Here is a 15,286-nt window from a genome sequence, read left to right as displayed (position 1 = left end):
GAGGCAGGATTTACCACTGTAACGCGAGGGCCACTTTTCTTCAATTTCCGATCGGTCGCGCAATTAAAGCCACAGCAAAAATCTGATGATGCATTGCGCACATCAGTTGCATAGTGTCTAGAGTATGCACGTCGATACTGTCACGTCACAGCTCACACTTCTGAGTGCACAGTGAGCACATAAACATGCGCAGAACAGTAGAGTCTCCTGCCAAGTGTAAAGTGCGCACTGTCATTCAGTTTCTTCATGCAGAGTTGTTCCGCCTGATTTCAGGCAGCCCACATAACGTAACTGTAATGCTTGAGAGCAAAGTGCGGCAACGGTCCAGGCACTTTTAAGCGCGTCGTATAGTCGTACAGGTGATATTGATACATATGAATGCGTGATGTCTGTTTCTTCGGACATGTCCGAAGGAACAGACACATGCAGAAACCGCAGCTGTGATACATTATGTGTAAACTGATGGTGGAGAGGGGAAGAAAGGAAAGGAGAGGGGGTTCATCACTGCTGTCACCTGTATCTGAACATTAGGAGGAATCAGCGGCGCCAAGAGAAAATGTTACCGGACCAGGATTGGAACCCAGTTGATCGATGCTGTCACCTGCGTCTGAACATTAGGAGGAATCGGCGGCGAAGAGAGAAAGTGTGTACAGGACCAGGATTCGAACCCAGGGCTTCCTGCTTACTAGGCAGGTGCGCTAACCACTGCGGCATAAGGGACTTAGTGTTATAGCAACTGCAAGATCTCGGCAAGCCTTATGGCCGATCCACATTCCCACCCGAGCGCCACCTATCTGCATTCCCTGTCCATTTCCTCCAAGTTCGCTACTCTGAGATTCCCACAGGAAGTCGGAGATGTTTGTGAATCCGCATAGAAGAAGGTGGATCCATTGCTGACACCCAGACCTCCAGATGTCAGACACTCATATCGGTACCAAACGTTGTACGTCGACAGACTAACAACCAAAACTCTAATTTAGTTCGTACTACGTGCCGTCGTCCAGCAGAACGGGCGTAACGTTTATTAAAACTAACACCAGAACTATAGAGCAAGAGAAAAGCACAACTGTGAAAAACTAATACGTAGAGCTTCCATTGGAAAGTTGGTAGAGCATTAAATCGTTGTACCACGGGCCCTGTGTTCATACCCCAATGATGACTTTTTTTTACTGTATGATTTGTGGGACTACTACACACACCAAAAAAAGTTTTGCATCAACGCGGTTCCGAGAACTCCTGAACATAGACGTTGACTGTGGATATTTTATTACAGACACAGTTCCTTCGACTGTTCAGAGATGTCACTAAACCTACCCAAAGATGTAAACAACCACGCATGTGCAGCTCCTATTAGACGGAGAGGCCCCGACAGCCGATCAGTTCTAGTCATTCCACCAGGAAGGAGGTACACGGCTCGTGTTGTCTGTACTTCAACCATGCCTAGACGGTCGATACCGCGGTTCGATCGCGTCCGCATTGTTACTTTGTGCCACGAAGGGCTCTCAACAAGGGAAATATCCAGGCGTCTGGGAGTGGCCCAAGCGATGTTGCTCGGACATGGAGGAGATACAGAGAGACAGAACTGTCGATGACATGCCTCGCCCAGTCCTCCGAAGTGCTACTACTGAAGTGGATGACCGCTACCTATGGATTATGGCTCAGATGAACCGTGACAGCAACACCACCATGTTGAATAATGCTTTTCGTGCAGTCACAGGATGTCGTGTTACAATATGCTGCATGATGCGCAACTTCACTCCCCACGCCCATGACGAGGTCCATCTTTGCAACCACGACACCTTGCAACTCGGTACAAATGGGCCCTACAACATGCCGAATGAACCGCTCAGGATTGGCATGACGTTCTCTTCACCGATGAGTGTCGCATATGCCCTCAACCAGACAATCGTTGGAGATGTGTCTGGAGACAACCCGGTCAGGCTGAACGCCTTAGACACACTGTCCAGCGAGTGCAGCAAGGTGGAGGTTCTCTGATGTTTTGGGTGACATTATGTGGGGCCGGCGTACGCCGCTGGTGGTCATGGAAGGCGCCCTAACGGCTGGACGATACGTGAATGCCATCCTCCGATCGATAGTGCAACCATATGGGCAGCATATTGGCGAGGCATTCGTCTTAATGGACGACAACTCGCGCCCCCATCGTGCACATCTTGTGACTGACTTCCTTCAGGATAATGATATCGCTCAGCAAGAGTGGCCAGCATGTTCCCCAGACATGAACCCTACCGAACATGTCCGCTATAGATTGAAAAGCGCTGTTTATGGACGACGTGACCGACCAACCACTCTGAGGGATCTACGCCGAATCGTTGTTGAGGAGTGGAACAATCTGGACCAACAGTGACTTGATGAACTTGTGGATAGTATGGCATGACGAATACAGCCATGCATCAATGCAAGAGGAAGTGCTACTGGGTATTAGAGGTACCGGTGTGTACAGCAATCTGGACCACCACCTCTGAGGGTCTTGCTGTATAGTGGTAAAACATGCAATGTGTGATTTTCATCAGAAGCAAAAACGGCGGAAATGATGTTTTTTTTATATCTGTTCCAATTTTTTGTACAGGCTCCCGAACTCTCGGAACCGCGGTGATGCTAAACGTTTTTTGATGTGTGTAACACTTCCGTATGTTTGAAGCAGTTATTTCTTGACTCTAGTGTTCTGATTGTTTATCTTTTTCCTGTGAAACTAAAAATGCACTGGCTGCTTTGTCACTAGTGATGTCTGTTCTGTCACACATGTCCAACAGAACACATACACCTATCCATACAAATGTACCCTACAGGTTTGGTACTTTCACCTAACGAAGTGAAAGTAGACTGCCAAAAGAACATTGCTAGGAACTCCAGAAAGTCCTTTTACATGCCAGGAAAATGTTCTCCGATATAACATTTGCATTCGTAAACAGTTAAAACGAATTGTCGCTAGATGGTTTTGAATGAAGGACCTTTATTTCGACGACCTCACGTTCTAACAACTCAACCTTGAGAGATCTACGAAACTACCAATCACAGATACGTCTCTGCTGTCCTCCGTAGTTCTGGTGTTATTTTTAATTACAGTTTACGAATGTTCTACTGAATGACAGCACACAGAACGAACTAAATTTGTGTTTTGGTTGATACTCTATCTGCATACAACGTTTGTTACGGATCTGTGTGTCTGACATCTGAGGGTTTGGGCGTTACATAGGCGATTCAGTTATAAGAATCCGTAGCTGTGATTCATTATATGTAAACTGAGAAGTGGAGAGCGGAAGGAAGGAAAGGAAAGGAGGGGGAGGGGACCACTGCTATTAGCTACCCACCTTCAATTTACAAATAATGATACAGGTAGTAAATGAAGGAAGCGAATGTAAGCTGATGATCTTGTTAACCGAGTGGATTTGGTGATTCGAGAAAATCGTCTACGAAGAACATCCAAGGACAAGGGAAGAGCAATGTTATCATCAGGCATTGTCCTTTCTTAGGTCAATGCTCGGCCTCACACTGTAGCTGCTGAAAAAACGCTTCTGCTCGATTCCGATCGGATTTGTTTGATCACCAGACGCTCAACGGCCCCATCTGAGTTTCATCTCTATGCTCACATGAACTGCTGGCTGTAAGTGCAGCATTTTGGCACCATCAACGAGCTGCAGACTAGCGTAGAGGGCTGGTGGGAGCATAGGCGACTGCTTTCTATGATAAGCCTATTGGAAAGTTCGTACAACGCTACGACAAATGTCGAAGACGGGGCAGCGACTGTGTTGAAATATAGCTGGAAGTTGTGGCTAAATGTTGCAAATAACATATTTCTGGTTTTTACTTTGTTTTCTATTTCGCGACCAATCGGACCTTGAAATACAAAAATAGCCCTTATATAAATACTTGGCCTACTCTATTCGGTTTCCAATGACAAGTTTTAATCATTATCTCGAAAAACGAGATTTGCTCATGGCGGTCCTTCTCTACATATTCGGACATTTAACTTGTATACAGAAAAAAATGTTTATCGATATTTTTATCATTCGCGTCAATCTGTTACCTTATCAGAATTTTGGATGAGAGGCATCATGTTCGGCACTGAGACATCGGTGTGGTTGTGCCGCCTCGTCTTTGATCGTAGATCAGTATGGTTGCGACACTTTGACGAGCTGAGATCTACATATCTGAAGGCAATAAACACATTCAAATAGCTTAGCGGTACAAATTAGGCTCCATATCGGTCACTCTGACCACATTCAATAGGACCTTCGTTCATGTTGTTCCGGATGGAAAAAAAAGGTCGGAACTGTCGTAAGTTCTTTAATTTACTTCTGGAACAGATCGAGTGGATACTACAATAGACACAAAATATTACATCACTTTATTATGACTTGAACAACATCTACATCTACATCTACATTTATACTCCGCAAGCCACCCAAAGGTGTGTGGCGGAGGGCATTTTACGTGCCACTGTCATTACCTCCCTTTCCTGTTCCAGTCGCGTATGGTTCGCGGGAAGAACGACTGTCTGAAAGCGGTTCTAGGCGCTACAGTATGGACCGCGCGACCGCTACGGTCGCAGGTTCGAATCCTGCCTCGGGCATTGATGTGTGTGATGTCCCTAGGTTAGTTAGGATTAAGTAGTTCTAAGTTCTAGGCGACTGATGACCTCAGATGTTAAGTCCCATAGTCCTCAGAGCCATTTGAACCTAATCTGAAGGGACCGACGACCTCGCTGATTTAGCCGGCCGCGGTGGCCGAGCGGTTTAAGGCGCTTCAGTCCGGAACCGCGCGATCACTACGGTCGCAGGTTCGAATCCTGCCTCGGGCATGGATGTGTGTGGTGTCCTTAGGTGTAAGTAGTTCTAAGTCTAGGGGACTGATGACCACAGATGTTAAGTCCCACAGTGCTCAGAGCCATTTGAGCAATTTGAACCTCGCTGATTTGTCAGCTCTCCCGAATCAACCAACCAACAAAAGCTTACGTCAGAGTGGAGTGGGGCTGAGCCCAGTCTGCAGTCATCGTCGAAGATGACAGCAACGTCTAATTATACCCAGCAGTTCGAGAGTTGTATTAGACGGAACCATGTTGCAAAGTTTACTGTCAACTGCACACAGAGAAAAAGAGACTATTATTCTGCACTGTATCAAGTGATACGTTAGCGTTCAGTGACATATATATGTAGACAACCCTATGGGCATGGATTGTTTCAAAGTTAAGTGTTTAATCTTGTCCATATCCAGACACTCCGGGATGATGATGGCATTGAAACAGAGGATGACACGCGTAAAGCTGAAATACTAAACACCTTTTTGCAAAGCTGTTTCACAGAGGAAGACCGCACTGCAATTCCTTCTCTAAATCCTCACACAAACGAAAAAATGGCTGACATCGAAATAAGTGTCCAAGGAATAGAAAAGCAACTGGAATCACTCAATAGAGGAAAGTCCACTGGACCTGACGGGATACCAATTCGATTCTACACAGAGTACGCGAAAGAACTTGCCCCCCTTCTAACAGCCGTGTACCGCAAGTCTCTAGACGAACGGAGGGTTCCAAATGATTGGAAAAGAGCACAGGTAGTCCCAGTCTTCAAGAAGGGTCGTCGAGCAGTTGCGCAAAACTATAGACCTATATCTCTGACGTCGATCTGTTGTAGAATTTTAGAACATGTTTTTTGCTCGAGTATCATGTCGTTTCTGGAAACCCAGAATCTACTATGTAGGAATCAACATGGATTCCGGAAACAGCGATCGTGTGAGACCCAACTCGCTTTATTTGTTCATGAGACCCAGAAAGTATTAGATACAGGCTCCCAGGTAGATGCTATTTTTCTTGACTTCCGGAAGGCGTTCGATACAGTTCCGCACTGTCGCCTGATAAACAAAGTAAGAGCCTACGGAACATCAGACCAGCTGTGTGGCTGGATTGAAGAATTTTTAGCAAACAGAACACAGCATGTTGTTATCAATGGAGAGACGTCTACAGACGTTAAAGTAACCTCTGGCGTGCCACAGGGGAGTGTTATGGGACCATTGCTTTTCACAATATATATAAATGACCTAGTATATAGTGTCGGAAGTTCCATGCGGCTTTTCGCGGATGATGCTGTAGTATACAGAGAAGTTGCAGCATTAGAAAATTGTAGCGAAACGCAGGAAGATCTGCAGCGGATAGGCACTTGGTGCAGGGGGTGGCAACTGACCCTTAACATAGACAAATGTAATGTATTGCGAATGCATAGAAAGAAGGATCCTTTATTGTATGATTATATGATAGCGGAACAAACACTGGTAGCAGTTACTTCTATAAAGTATCTGGGAGTATGCGTGTGGAACGATTTGAAGTGAAATGATCATATAAAATTAATTGTTGGTAAGGTGGGTACCAGGTTGAGATTCATTGGGAGAGTGCATAGAAAATGTAGTCCATCAACAAAGGAGGTGGCTTACAAAACTCTCGTTCGACCTATACTTGAGTATTGCTCATCAGTGTGGCATCCGTACCAGATCGGTTTGACGGAGGAGATAGAGAAGATCCAAAGAAGAGCGGCGCGTTTCGTCACAAGGTTATTTGGTAACCGTGATAGCGTTACGAAGATGTTTAATAAACTCAAGTGGCAGACTCTGCAAGAGAGGCGCTCTGCATCGCGGTGTAGATTGCTCGCCAGGTTTCGAGAGGGTGCGTTTCTGGATGAGGTATCGAATATATTGCTTCCCCCTACTTATACCTCCCGAGGAGATCACGAATGTAAAATTAGAGAGATTAAGACAGTTTAAAAGCGTTCGTCTGAAAATTTATCAGTTTATATGTTGTACAATTGATTTAAGAAATCAACTCTCAACTTCGACATAATTCATACTTTACATGATGTAAAATTGAAGTAACCATTCACAATTATCACTACTTTACTTGTCAGTAAACATGTTATCACTCGACGGGAGACAACGGCAATACGTTCCTGTAACTGACGAAAGTGCTGTTTCTTCCAGACGTATCTACTTTCGTACGTGGGGGTCCGTTTCACAGTCTTATCGCTCCTTTTATCCATATTTTTCACTCAGTTTCCGTCTCATTCTTTATTTTTTTATTTTATTTATTTATTTTTTTATTTTGCCGCTTCCACCTGTGGTTTCAGGAATCTTCTGAAACTAGTTGTTGTGAGCCTTTTTCTGGATGTGATGTTTTCTACATCCCCCAGTCACATTGCAGGTGCATTCATGTGGACTAGCTCTCAGTCAAGCTTCCTGAATCGTATCCGGAGATGGTAGTTTTCTATAATACCTTACCATTCTTGAGACCCTTATTTTACACACTACTTTATTTTCCCAATGTCAACATAGAAGTTTGTAAATTATCTGTAAAAATATGGCCGCGCGGGATTCGCCGAGCGGTATAAGGCGCTGCAGTCATGGACTGTGCGGCTCGTCCCGGCGGAGGTTCGAGTCCTCAAATGGTTCAAATGGCTCTGAGCACTATGGGACTTAACATCTGTGGTCATCAGTCCCCTAGAACGTAGAACTACTTAAACCTAACTAACCTAAGGACATCACACAACACCCAGTCATCACGAGGCACAGAAAATCCCTGACCCCGGCTGGAATCGAACCCGGGAACCCCGGCGCGGGAAGCGAGAACGCTACCGCACGATCACGAGGTCGAGTCCTCCCTCGGGCATGTGTGTGTGTGTGTGTGTGTGTGTGTGTGTGTGTGTGTGTGTGTGTGTGTGTGTTTGTCCTTAGGATAATTTTGGTTAAGTGGTGTGTAAGTCCCACAGGATTTCACACATATTTTACCATTTTTTTTTGGTAAAAATATGAACGCTTTTAATAAAATGCTCTCGGCAGGGAGGGGGGAAGGAGGGTGTTTGGTATGATATTCATAACCCATCTCTTTCCTTGATTTCATACCTGTATGTATAGTCCTTTTTTAGGGTACTGTATCTTAAACGGTAAAAACGGAACCGTTATAGGACACTTTGTTATCCTTCTGTCTGTCTGTCTGTCCACCTATTAAAAACCCTTTTTCTAGAAGGGTTAGGCGTATCAAGTTGTTATTATATCACGTATTCAGGTCTACTACTCCTTGGCGATGTACAAAAGTGAAGCTTTAAGGACAATGCAATCGAAAGATGCGGCCCTTTATGTAACAAGTTTGATAGTCGCAATCTCACTCATTGAACCTACAAGGCACTCCCCGTTGATCCAGAATAATTAATTTAGCGAAGAAGCTAATTTTCACACAAGAATCAAAGCCAAAAATCCATAAATTGTTAATTTGCACAAGGGAAAAACAAATTTTTTTGTCATTTGTTATCAAATTGTCGCTCTGTCCGTCTGTCTTTTACAACCCCTTTTTCTCAGGAACAGGTTCAAATTTGTATAATACATGAAGGTCTACAGTCGCTCGCCGATGCAATAAGTGTAATCTTCTAAGTCAAAGGAACCCAATGATGTAGCTGCTTTAGTCACATATTTTAATACAAACTCATTAAAACCTGTAGGGTACTTCCCCCCTGAAGTACAATCACTAAATTTGCTAAGAATTAAGGTTTGACAGTACAAATAAATTGAAAAAAAATCAGAAAATTTTTAATTTGTAATTCTATCGCAAGAAAAAAGTGTTTCTTTTGTATTTTGTTATTCCAACTTCTGACTTGAAAACAAAACATCCTCGCTAGTCTTGGAATCCTTAAGACCTCTATCTTGATACCATCAATGTCGATAAGACGCAAAAATCGTCAAGAGTCCCACTCGCACGTCGCCAATTTCTTTCATGAATTTGAATATTTTTCATCCAGAGTAAGAATTTTAAAATACGAGTGGAACAGTCATGACAGCGGCTATTAATGTATGTGTTCCGTGTCTGGTAGTCTGACCACAGACAATCAAGAGAAAATTACAGGCAGAGAATGGACGATAGGCTCCCGTCTCGCAGCAAACATTTCCCGGTTGCGTGGGAGTGAGTCTGTATTTTACAGCGAGAGATGCGACGATATCGGATAGCGGACGCATCTGCACCCAGCATTTGTGTTCCGCACATAATACGTGCATATCTGCGAGTTGAATAGAGATAGAATCCTCTGCTGATTGTGAGAGAGAGAATTGGTTCAGGGGCGAAAGGGAGGAATGGAGGGAGGTAATGGTGGAGGGGACCGTGTGTTTGCAATCAGCGGCGCCGATATGGCAGTAATTGTTGCAAGCGTCGCAACGCCTGATTGAACGGGCGTATCGCACGTTCTGCAAAGCAAGCAGTCAATATTTGCTTTGTGAAGAGCGAGCAAATCATGGCGGAGCGGGGAACGATCCCCGCCGTCATGATCCCCACCCGAGAGTTGAGTAACCTGCGAATGCCGCCAAACAAAGCGGCAGGGATAACGGGAGTGTATAGGATCACTCTAGAGGCGGAATGCTGGCACAAAACAGGTTGACTGGCCAATGAGCGACTTGTCCCGCGCTTCGTTAATTAACTCCCATTGCCGCATTATCTGGATTTTCCCCGTAGACACACGGCACCTAGTTATAGGTTTATTATGACGGAAAATTGAGAGCGCCCGTGAATAATGAGTCCATGCGAGCAAACACTGAATTTCAATTTTTCCAATCGTATTCATAGATACGCTCGTCTACCGTTGCATCCCCGGCACTGACATCCAGCGTTTTATGAGGCGAAATGCGTTCGTGGAAAACGTTAAGCATGCAATTTTTGGAGGTACCCCCTATTAGGTTAATAAAAACGCAAATCATCCAGAAGATGAAGTTAAAAGTTATTAGGCCGCGTCATGTGTCTTCTAAAATGATCGACGTTTCGACCCCTCTGCTGGGATCTTCCTCAGGATCTTCTGGTGTCCACTACTGCTAGAATACTGTCAGAGACGAGTGTCACGTCCACTTATAAAGGGGGAGTTTTCACGAGTTCGTGTTGGAGAAGTGATAGTATTGGTTAAAATTCATATGGCTACCATATGTGGACGATATATTTGTTATACGGCCACACGGCGAAGAAAAACTTCATGCGTTCCACAATTTCTTAAATGGAATTCATCCTAAAATCAAATTCACCTTGGAGGTTGAGAGTGAGGTCGGTCGCCCGTTCCTAGATGTGTTGGTATACAGAAGATCTGATAACACTCTAGGCCACAGAGTGTACAGAAAGCCGACTAACACAAACAGGTATTTAGATGCCACTTCGCACCAACAGCCAGCCCAGAAGCAAGCAGTACTCAACACTTTCTTCACGTGCCTTCCGTATCAGTGATGACGACAACTTGGAATCTGAGTTGAATTTTTTAAAGAGTACATTGAAGGCAAGTGGGTACGATAGTTATTCAATCGACAGAGCTTTTAGGCGGAATATTTACACCACTAATAAGAATGACGAGGAACCGCCTTCTCACTCCGTCAGGTTACCGCTCGTTCCTGGGGTCACTGACCGCATAAGCAGAATTTTAAAGAAAAATGGTATTCAGACATCTTTCTTTAGTCAGAACAAAATAAAAGACTTTTTCCGACGGAAAACGGATGCACCTGATTGCCTCCACAATGCAGGCGTCTATCAAGTGACATGTGGCTGCGGCAAAATGTATATAGGCGAAACGGGAAGAACTGTTAAAGAACGGATTAAAGAACACGAACGGCAATGCGGCTAAAACAAAGTGCAAAATCGGCAGTAGCGGAACATCATGAGAGCTATGGCTCTGACATCGACTTTAAAAACGTACTTGTACTGGCTAAAGAAACAAACATTTATAGAAGGAAGGTCAGAGAAGCGGTTGAAATTTCTAAGAATGCATCTAAGTTCAATAGAGAGGACGGCTTAGGCTTCCGGCTATAGGCTGGGGAAGGAAATCGGCCGTGAGCTTAGAAAGGAATCATCCAGGCATTTGCCTGGAGCGATTTAGGGAAATAACGGGAAAACTAAATCAGGATCGCCGGACGCGGATTTGAACCGTCGTCCTCCCGAATGCGAGAACAGTGTGCTAACAACTGCGCCACCTCGCTCGGTCGGAAACCTCGCAGAGAATCCAAAGATATTATGGTCGTACGTTAAGTATGCTAGAGGCAACACACTGTCAACGTCTTCTCTGCGCGATAGCATTGGAAATACTATCGATGACAGCATTGCCAAAGCAGAGTTACTAAACACAGCCTTCCAAAATTCCTTCACCAAAGTAGACGAAGTGAATATTCCAGAATTCGAATTAAGAACAGCTGCTAGCATGAGTAACTTAGAAGCAGATATTCTCGGAGTAGTGAAGCAACTTAAATCACTTAATAAAAGCAAGTCTTCCGATCCAGACTCTATACCAGTCATACTCTTTTCAGAGCATGCTGATGCAATAGCTGCAAACTTAATAATCATATGTAACCGATCGAAGAAGTATCCGTATCCAAAGACTAGAAAGTAGGTCATACCAATATTGAAGTGGGAGTAATCCACTAAATTACAGGCCCATAACATCAACGTCGATATTCAGTAGGATTTTGGAGCGCACATTTTGAATTACCTAGGAGAGAAGGGTCTATTGACACACATTCAACACGCATTTACGAAACAACGGATTCAGGAACAACGCAACTAGCCCGTTATTCACAAGAAGTGCTGAGTGCTACTGACAAGGAATTTCAAACTGATTCCGTATTTATAGATTTGCAGGAGTCTTTTGACACTGTACCACAAGAGCGGGTTGTCGTGAAATTGCGTGCTTGTGTAATATCGTCTCCGTGATGTGACTGGATTCGTGATTTCCTGTCAGGGAGGTAGTAACTGATAGAATATCATTGAGTAAAACAGAAGTGATTTCTGGCGTTCCCTGAGGTATTGTTACAGGGCCTGTGTTCTTCCTAATATATATGAACGATTTAGGAGACAATCTGAGCAGCCGTATTAGGTTTCTTGCAGACAGTGCTGTCGTTTATCGTCTAGTGGAATCATCAGAAAATCAGAATAAATCTCAAAATGATTTAGAAATCATTTCTGTATGGTGGGAAAATTGGTAATTGACAGTAAATAATGAAAAGTGTTACCTCATTCACAGGAGTGCTAAAAGGAATCCGCTAAATTTCGGTTACACAATAAATTAGCAAATGTAAAGGCAGTACATTCAACCAAATACCTAGGAATTACAATTACGAACAAATTAAATTGGAAAGAACACACATGAAATTTTGCGGGAAAGGCAAACCGAAGACTGTGTTTTTTATTGGCAACACACTTAGAAAATGGAACAGATCCACTAAAGAGAATACATGCACTGCGATTGTCCGTCCTCTGTTGGACTACTGCTGCGACGTCTGGGAGCCTTACCCGATAGATTTAACAGAGTGTATTGAGAAAGTTCAAAGAAGAGTGGCGTGTTTTGTATTATCGCGAAATAGGGGAGAGTATGTCACTGACATAATACAAGATTTGGGGTGGATATCATTAAAACGATGGTGTTTTTCGTTGCGGCGCAATCTTCTCACGAAATTTCAGTCATCAACTTTCTCCTCCGAATGTAAAAATACTTTGTTGACGCCGGCCTACATAGGGAGAAACAATCATCGTAATAAAATAAGGGAAATCAGAGCTCGCACGGAAAGATAGAGAAGTTCGTTTCTTCCGCGCGCTGTTCGAGATTGGAGTAATAGAGAATTATTGTGAAGGTGGTTTATGAACTCTCTTACAGGCCATTAAGTGTGATTTGCAGAGTGTCCATGTAGTGGTAGATGCAGACACAGTTATAAAATTCACGTCCAAACTACCGGTGGCTGTGGAACTAATAAGAGTAGCACTTCTCTGAAGCTGTTAGAACGACCACCTGAGCGCATGAATGTTGTTCGTGCTTAGTGTGCTACCAGGCCTCATGTGCTACGTAAGGGGGCGTTAACAGCGTCAGATGTTGAGTGACCACTGTGAAGGTCACGGGGATGTCGCGTAGTCGTGTGAGATAGCGTTATCAGCACCATATAGAGTTTTAAAGGGACCTCATCGTAGGTTTCCTTCTTCCCGCTGGTCGAATCATGGAAACCTGAGGTTCGAGTCAACACCAGAACAAATTTACCTGTTTGCTGCCCCTACACAGAGAAAAAACTTCTGAAGCTCATTTCAAGTAACTTTCATCTGTAACTAACGGAATACTATGACGGCTGCTGCTGTTAACAACAAGAATAATAATAATAATAATAATGGACTTTCCCCACTGCTGTTCAATTGAGTGCGAGAAAAGGTGATCAAGGATTGGAGGAAAAGAACAGAAGAAGAAGGAATTAGAAAAATCACAATTGGGAAAAAAGGGATAATCTTTGTATTGATTCTCTGACTTTTGCAGATGATCTTGTCATCTTCGCTGACTCTGTACTAGATGCAACAATGCAGATAGATCTCTTACAAGACACAGCTTCAAAGGCAGTACATGATAGGTGTGAAGCAACGAAACTTATGGAAACTGATTATGGCAGAACAAAAAATGCTACAAAATTTAAATATCTAGGTGAAATAATGCAGCTAGTGCTTTAAACAAACAAACTAACTTAGCAAGGGCAAGGAAAATGGAGTTGCCTTTTCCACTAACAAAAAAAAAACTATATAAAAAGAAATCTATTCCCATAAATGCGAAACTTCAGTACTACAGTACTGTCACTAAACCATAACAGCTTTATGCATCAGAATGCCTTCGGTTAAATACAACCACGCATATGAAATAGAAAAGAAGGAAAGGAAAACAACAAGCAAAATCTTGGGGCCAGAGTTTGAGAATGGAAATGGAAATAAAGAAGTTTATGAAAAAATAAAGCGAATATCAGACACGACGAGGTGGAGAATAGTTGGAATCTAAGGACACCTAAAAATGCTAGATGAAAATAGAATAATAAAATGAATTTTTACCTTATTTGACAGAAACCTCAAAACATCAAAGACGTGGATAAAAGACGTTAAAGCAGATCTGAGGGAAATGGAAGCAATGGAGGAAGAAACAGGAGAAAGACAAAGGTTAGGAGGAAAAGTAAAAGATGTCAAGAGCTTCTACGAGAAAACAAAGAAAAAGACATGTGCAATTTGGACAGAAGGAGGAATAGCAATACATAGGAAAAAAATTAAAAATTACTGGAAAGAAAGAAAGGAGAAAAGGAAGAATACGTGACTTGTTTCATGTGGTCCCCAGTAGGCCAAACCAATTAAAAATACTAATGACAATAATGATAATAGTAACAACAATAACAAACTCGCATACTAAACGCATCACATCCATGCTAGGCAAAGCTGATTACAGCGTGCTATCACTGTCACAAATTCATCGATCACATCTTCGTAACCTAGTTGCTGTGTTATGGCAGGATCCATGTAGAGGAAGGCAAGGAAGTTGAGTTGTTCCTGCGACTTGAGTGACCGTAATTAATTTATGAGTCTTTTGATCAATAGGAATGAGCGCTGGTCGGAACAACTGGTTGCAGTGGTTTACAAAAACGATTCCAATGTGATCTTCAAATTAGGAAACAGTTCTCGTACGTGGTTTTCGTTGCTCCCTAATATATCTATTAAAATGAGTAACCTCATCACTCACAAATTACTCCAAGCCGTTTTTGTAACGTTGTCGCAGTTTGTAGCATATTTCAATAGTTCAGTGTTGTCTCGTCCAGGGAAACTACTTAGGAACTCAAAATTGCTACAAAACTCTTTCTACATTTTTTTCTGCAATTCAGATGTCAATCTGTCTACAATAACCATAATTCTTCGGTATTCACTCGAAAATCTTTTTTGCTTTGCGAGTGTACTAAATTCTTTCGTATTAAACGCACCACACTCTACAGTCTTTGTTGTTTCTCGCCATCCCTCAACGCTCTAAAAATAAACGTTTATTTAAGTACCTAGTAAAGTCACTGCCTGCATCAGTTACTGAAATCACAATCCGTACCCTGTGCCACACGACTTTCTTTGCCGGTATGATGCCGAAGGAATTCAATTATATTAGCCAGTTCGCAGGATCTTCAGAAACTGAATAACTATCATCATTCGCTTTATCTGCGTAATTTGGGTCAACTGAAATGCCTCTTCTACGCCATTATTATTGTTTCTAACACCTGAAACGCCTGATCCAGATATTCCGCACATTGCACTATTTTCGATACTGTTGATAACCTTACACTCCATATTATTACACTCTGATGTATCTAGAGTTGGGCACGAGCTGGAACTGGCTGGCTATGTTAGATTTTTAAATAGGAGCATATCTATATTTGCACTCTTTTATACAATTTCCTCTTTCTAAATTGCCTATCTTCCGACAGTTTCTCGTAACGAGAACCCTATTCTCTTGTC

General features: G+C 43.1%; 1 protein-coding gene across 1 annotated transcript in view; it reads left to right on the top strand.

Moving 5' to 3' along the window:
* LOC126473757 (serine/threonine-protein phosphatase rdgC) overlaps positions 1–15,286 on the top strand; it is a 1,849,640-nt gene that overhangs the window by 1,680,051 nt on the left and 154,303 nt on the right. The window lies entirely within an intron of this gene.

Source organism: Schistocerca serialis, chromosome 4, assembly GCF_023864345.2.
Source record: "Schistocerca serialis cubense isolate TAMUIC-IGC-003099 chromosome 4, iqSchSeri2.2, whole genome shotgun sequence".
NCBI classification, from domain to species: Eukaryota; Metazoa; Arthropoda; class Insecta; order Orthoptera; family Acrididae; genus Schistocerca; species Schistocerca serialis.
Note: the sequence above shows the minus strand (reverse complement) of the source record. Positions and strands in the feature narration are given on the sequence as shown.